Source organism: Lolium rigidum, chromosome 2 (genome assembly GCF_022539505.1).
Source record: "Lolium rigidum isolate FL_2022 chromosome 2, APGP_CSIRO_Lrig_0.1, whole genome shotgun sequence".
Lineage (NCBI taxonomy): Eukaryota > Viridiplantae > Streptophyta > Magnoliopsida > Poales > Poaceae > Lolium > Lolium rigidum.
Window position 1 is genome coordinate 152,983,991 of NC_061509.1, and position 6,000 is coordinate 152,989,990.

Sequence of the window (6,000 nt, forward strand, 5' to 3'; positions counted from 1 at the left end):
GATTTAATGTTCTTTCTAGAATGTTGGGACAAACAGCTTCGAATGGATCTAAGAACAAAAGAAAATATCAATATTTGCTACAGGAAATACCCAGGCTAGAGGCAGAAATGGCGAAGATGGATAACGAAAATGAACAAGTATCAGCAATGGGCCAGAACAGTTCAAACAGAACAATTGTCAATTTGGATCCTACAGATGAAAGTGCAGCAACAATGCAATTACTTGACCCAGATGTTGCTGATACAAAGGGCCGTCCTAGATTACTGACTATAAAGGAACGGATAAAGAAAAATAAATTCTATAGCTGCAGCCATTGTGGTTCACCTAAGCATACAAAGAAGAAATGTGATCGACTACATTTGGTCTTCAATTTACCTAAGAAGAAAACAGCAAGGAAGAAAAAGATACAAGGTTCTGAGTTGGTTTCCTTAATACGACCAAAAGTTGACTTAATGTGAAAAGTGATACTGATATTAGCTTCTTTCATGACAGGTACACAAACTGAGAGCCATGGAGGTAACACCAAAAGACAAAATTGTGCTTCAGCATCTAGTCATGTCCAACATGTGCTACAGCCCAGCGCATCTTTCTCAACGAATGCACACACAAATGGGAACTGATAGAAAGATTCAAAAGGAGAAGAAGCAACATGTGTTCCAGCCCGTTGTCTATCTCAAAACCTTTTCTATCTGATTTCTAGAATTTTGTAATCATATATCGTAGCACAAAACAATTATGTGTGGTTCTTATTTATTGTAACATTCATGTGACTATATGAATTGCTGGCAAAAATAGTGACAATGATGGTCACTACGCGCAAAGTTAGTCTGGTTTTATACCCTGTTTTTCAAAACTCAAAGTATTCTCAGTTAATGAAATTCGCCCCTGGTAATGAAAGAAACACACTAAAATAAAGAGAAAAAATTGTTATTGCTAATTTGGGACTTACCCACGAACAGCAAAATGCCTACTATCTGGAATGTTCTGCCAACTACCACCATATCACCACTCTTCTTTCTCATCACGCAAATACACATCGCATCCACCGCCGGCTGCCACCAGAACAGAGAAAAACAAAGGACAATAATCAATCACAAAAAGATAGAAAAGAGAGAAACATCCACAGATAAACAAGTGATAAATGATGGAGGGGAATGAGATAACCTGCAAAAAAATTGAAGACGGTAGATAAAGATTGGAAAACTTCTGGATCTCATCTACTGTCGGCCATTGTTCTTCAAGCCCCACACACCTTCCCCTTTCAAGTTCCTCTTTTAATTGTCCCCTTGGTCTAGAAAAAATGTAGCCCTCTTTTAATTGTCTTTATCTCCACAAAAAATGCAGAAAAAGATTATTAGAACTAAAGAAAGAAATTGACTTACCTCCTACAGCAGCTGCTCCACACGTGGCTATCTCAGAAGACTACATCTCACGATCATTGTTAGCTCACGATCAATGAAATATAATGAGAAAACATGCACGAATGCTAGCCCGCAGAAAAGGCACCCACAGGTTAGTGCAGTAAAACCAAAATGAAAAAGGCTAAATAGTAAAAAGGCCTCCAAAAAAATCCACAAGTAGTAGAGTGAAAAAAGGTTGGAAGAATGTCATGGAGAAACATAAGAAAGAGAAACTTATGATAATATGAAATAAAAACTTAAGATCCACTAGGAACGTGTTTCCTCCTCCTTTTCCCGGGCTTGGAACCGGCTAGCCAACATTAAATTTAATGGCGTAGGCGGAGTTACCCACCCCCCTAACCAACCAAAAATGAAAAAAAGACAGCAGAAGAAATGCTAAAACCCATATGCACAAACTAATACAGTTAACCCAGGTATTTGCATATAGTAAAAGACAAAAAATAATTAAAAGGAGATTAGTTGTGTTCATTAACTATGAACGATGTCTGAAAAGGAACATATATAATTACAACAATGATGTACAAAAGACATGATATATTAGCAAAGAAAAAACATGACACATAAAAGGTTGTTCTTCAACACAAAAATATTGAGCATCCACATTCAACGGAGCTGGCGGATAAAATCATCCTACAGCACACAAAAATTTAAAAACCGTAGTTAGCAAAAATAATAAAGTAACAAGGAAAACAAAAGGTTGTATAAAAACCAACCCATAATAAATGTTACCTTAACATAGTAGTTCGTAACTAGGCTACGATCAGCTTTGTTGCCGTTATGGAAGAACAGACGGTTCGCATACTGAATACGCATATGAATAATATCAGCTTTACTGAACTCTTTGCGGAGGTCCTTCGTGGGATCAAACACTTCCAGAGCCTTCATTTGAAAGACACCGCAATCATGCCTGCTTGAATATGTACACACTTTAATTATTTGCTAAAAACAAAGAAAAAAGTGGCTTCTCAATCATAGTGGCTTCTCTTAGAATTTCAAGCTGTATCCAAATTCTATAAACAACAACTAAAAAGGTAGAGAGTGAACTACTCTATAAACAGAAACTACAAATGATGTCTGAATGATGTATCATTGCTATTGTATATAATTTGATATAAACAGAAACTACACCCAGTATGGTACTAGGAAAAAGACATTAGTCATTACTTGGAAAAAGCAACAGATAACTTACGCATTTCCCTGCTTAGGCATGTTCGGAGTCATTACTTGGAATTTTTTGAAATTTGGTTCATCGGTGTTGAAGATCTTATACCAAAGAGTGGTAAATTTTTTAATCTATGTTGAAAAATCAATAAAAAAAAGATTAGAAAAATAAACGCATAAGACTGTTGAGTAAGGGCAGCAAGAAATGAAAAATAGTAGAATCAAGAAAAACTTACTAAAGGAGCACGAACTGCAATCTGATAATCAGAAGTTGGGCCATAGAATGAATCGAGAAAAGCAAACAGCTTAAACTTGAAGTCGACCACGAAAGTAAACCAATGTTCCAAATGACATATTGGAAAAAATAACTACATGGAACATGTATAAAATCCAGAATTAAACACATACATTTCAGGGTATTAAAAAAGGAAAATATACACAAGAATGACATATTGGGAAACAACATACCCTGTCAGAGAAATCAAGTCTTTTGCCTTTGCTAGCAGAAGCAGCACCAAGGAATGAAGTACGAACCATGTTCTCATGCATCGGATTAGATAACTCAAGTATGCTTTCCTGGCAGATTGAAGAGCAAACAATGAGAACATAAATTTGAGAAAAGATTTGAAACTAAAATGATAAATATATACAGTTTCCTAAAAAGAAAAACACAGGGGTAAAGTAAAAAATGAGTGAAAAGATACAAATTTACATACTCCTATGTATGAAAAGAAGTAATGTCTCCCAGATTTCGAAGGATGGTTATCCTCAAACAGCTTCCGGCAGAAACAAGGTATTAGAAAGTTGTCAATGTGGCCATCAGGCATAAGAGTCTGACCAAGGGATATAAAACTGCAGTGGACTCCATGGTATTCCAACGCATAGTTCCTAATTTTAAAAAGAAAAATGAAATTAGAGGGCATAGTTCCTAAACAAAAAGAGATATAAAACAATTTCATATCAATGAGAAGTGCAAAAAGAAGAAACATACTTCTGAACTCGATCAGTGTACGCCAACTCAACAATTGCGCAAAAATGCATGATATCCTCATCTGATACGGGGAAGCGTGAATTCTCTGGTAGAGGAAATACAAGACTATTCTTTGGCTGGAGAGTGACAAACCCATTTACTTTGGGTGTGCGTTTTGGAATCAACTTGTCAACATCTACTACCTCAACAACTTCTGCCTGAACTTGCAAGTTGGCTCCACCCGTTTTCAAAGTATTATTGACATGACTGGATTTGGCATGCACCTTTTTGTTGTAAACTGCATCAGCTTCATCAGCAAGTTGTTTTTGCCGATCCTTGAAGGTTGATGTACCGCTGATTACAACTTCAGGGGAGTCATCTGCTTTCTGTAATAAATGAAAGAACGGAACAAAATGAGGATTTAAACTCTGTCAAATATTAATACAATAAAGAAACAGAGACAACTTTACACAAAAGTGAATACAAAAAGAATAATACCAAGATGGTTTTGGGCGTGGTGTCGCCAACACGGATTGGAGCTTCTTTGCTTCCCTCAGATGGTTTTGATACCAACTTCTGAATTGCAGAGGTAACCTGTACCTTGCTAGCTTCCTGTGAGGAAGAATATAATGAATAAAGATTGAGAGAAAAATGCACTTATTTCCAGTACCTTATTCTTCCGTGCTACATAATAACAATATTAGAAGTATAGGAAAAAACTAACCTTGACATGTGCAGAAGGTGACAAACTCAAACGGCCAATGGGGGATATAAGATCAGATTGGCAAAGATCCGGTGCACGGTTTTCAGGCAAATGAAGAGTTAATCTTGACTTGAACTTAGCTACAGGATGCATTTTTGGGGCTGCTTTCCAAAAAAATTACAAAAAGACAAATCTCAAAAATTAACACGGAAACCCAGAATTAAAAAGAAAACAGAGAAGGATATATAGTGATTTATTGCCTGTGATATTGGAGTCTTGAACAACATGTTTACTTGCAAGGCCAACTGGGGTATCTGTACATGAGAGACAATGACCCAAATCAGTAAGAACAGTTCTGCAGAAATATAGATAGGCAAATGAAGAGTTAAAATTACAGAAATATAGATAGAGAAAATTTAAAATAATACCCAAATGACCCAAATCAGTCGGAACAGTTCTGCAGCTCTTGTACCCAGGCCATGCATTTGATAAAAAATCTAGAACATCATGAGTTAAACTTTCTAACATGTTGTTGTTCCCACAATGAGATGAATTAGTACACTGAACAGTTTCAAAGATGCCATCAATTATCTGTGGTGATAAACCATGAATAAAAGTCAGAAACAAGAATAATAAAAATGCATATACCAGTGCATATAAAAAGGCCATATGATGAACAATATAAAATCTTAATACCTTCCCATCCAAAACAATGCCAAATTTATCGTGAAGTGATTGCTTGAATTGTGCTGATAAAGAATGAAAATGTGTACCAAGGTTCATGCAATTCGTGTTGCCCATGTTAGTTCTCTGCTAAAAATGACAAGGAAGAAAACATGATTTTAAAAACAAGAAAAGAAGTAAAAAATGGAAGAATAAATACAAATTCCAAAAAGTACAAACACAAAAGCTAAAAAAACATATGTACATTGTTTAGGTAGTAGTCGGGGAGATCTGTTCTCAAGCGTCTGCGCCCAAATGATCTTTGGCCTTTACGGTCCAATCCAGAATACTCTACAATCATATCACCAGACCACGAAACTGCCCTAGGAATTCCACTACCAACAGTGTGAACACCAAAATCAAGGCAGTCTAGATAGTGCACCTGCAAAGACGGCAAAAAAAATAAAGGAAAAGGGAACAAACTCAAAAAAGAACAATGAAACTTTGAATAAAAATTAAAAAGAACAATGAAAATGATCATACTTACTGCAAGGGCATATGAACAAAACTCAAATGACTTAGGTTTCCTTCCTTTAACTTTTATGAACTTCAAAGTTTTTGTGATTCCAAGAATGAGATGGTTGTAGACTAACTGACAAATATCAAAGCTTCTAGCTTGTTCACAATCCCCAAGCTGCTTTATGTATTTGGTGTCTAAGCGGTCATTACCAGATGGGCAAAGGAAACAAGATATGGCAATTTGCATGAAACAAACAAAGATCTCTTGATCAGAAAGAGTTTTGCTGAATCTTAGCTTGTCGCCAAAAAACGTGATGTGAGGAACTTCTGATAAATGGAACAGAGACATAATGAAGTCCGCTCCACCATCACTGTCATCAACAACCTCAACACCAGAATTGGGAAAGCCAAGAACATAATGAAGAGAATCTTTAGAAATATTTATTATCTTGTCATCGACAATAATTTGAGAGGATTGGGAGTCAACACAACTTGAGAGCCAACGGATGAAAGATGAAGGAATGTGAGTCTTCGCAAAAACGAGTAAACAACTGAAACCAAAC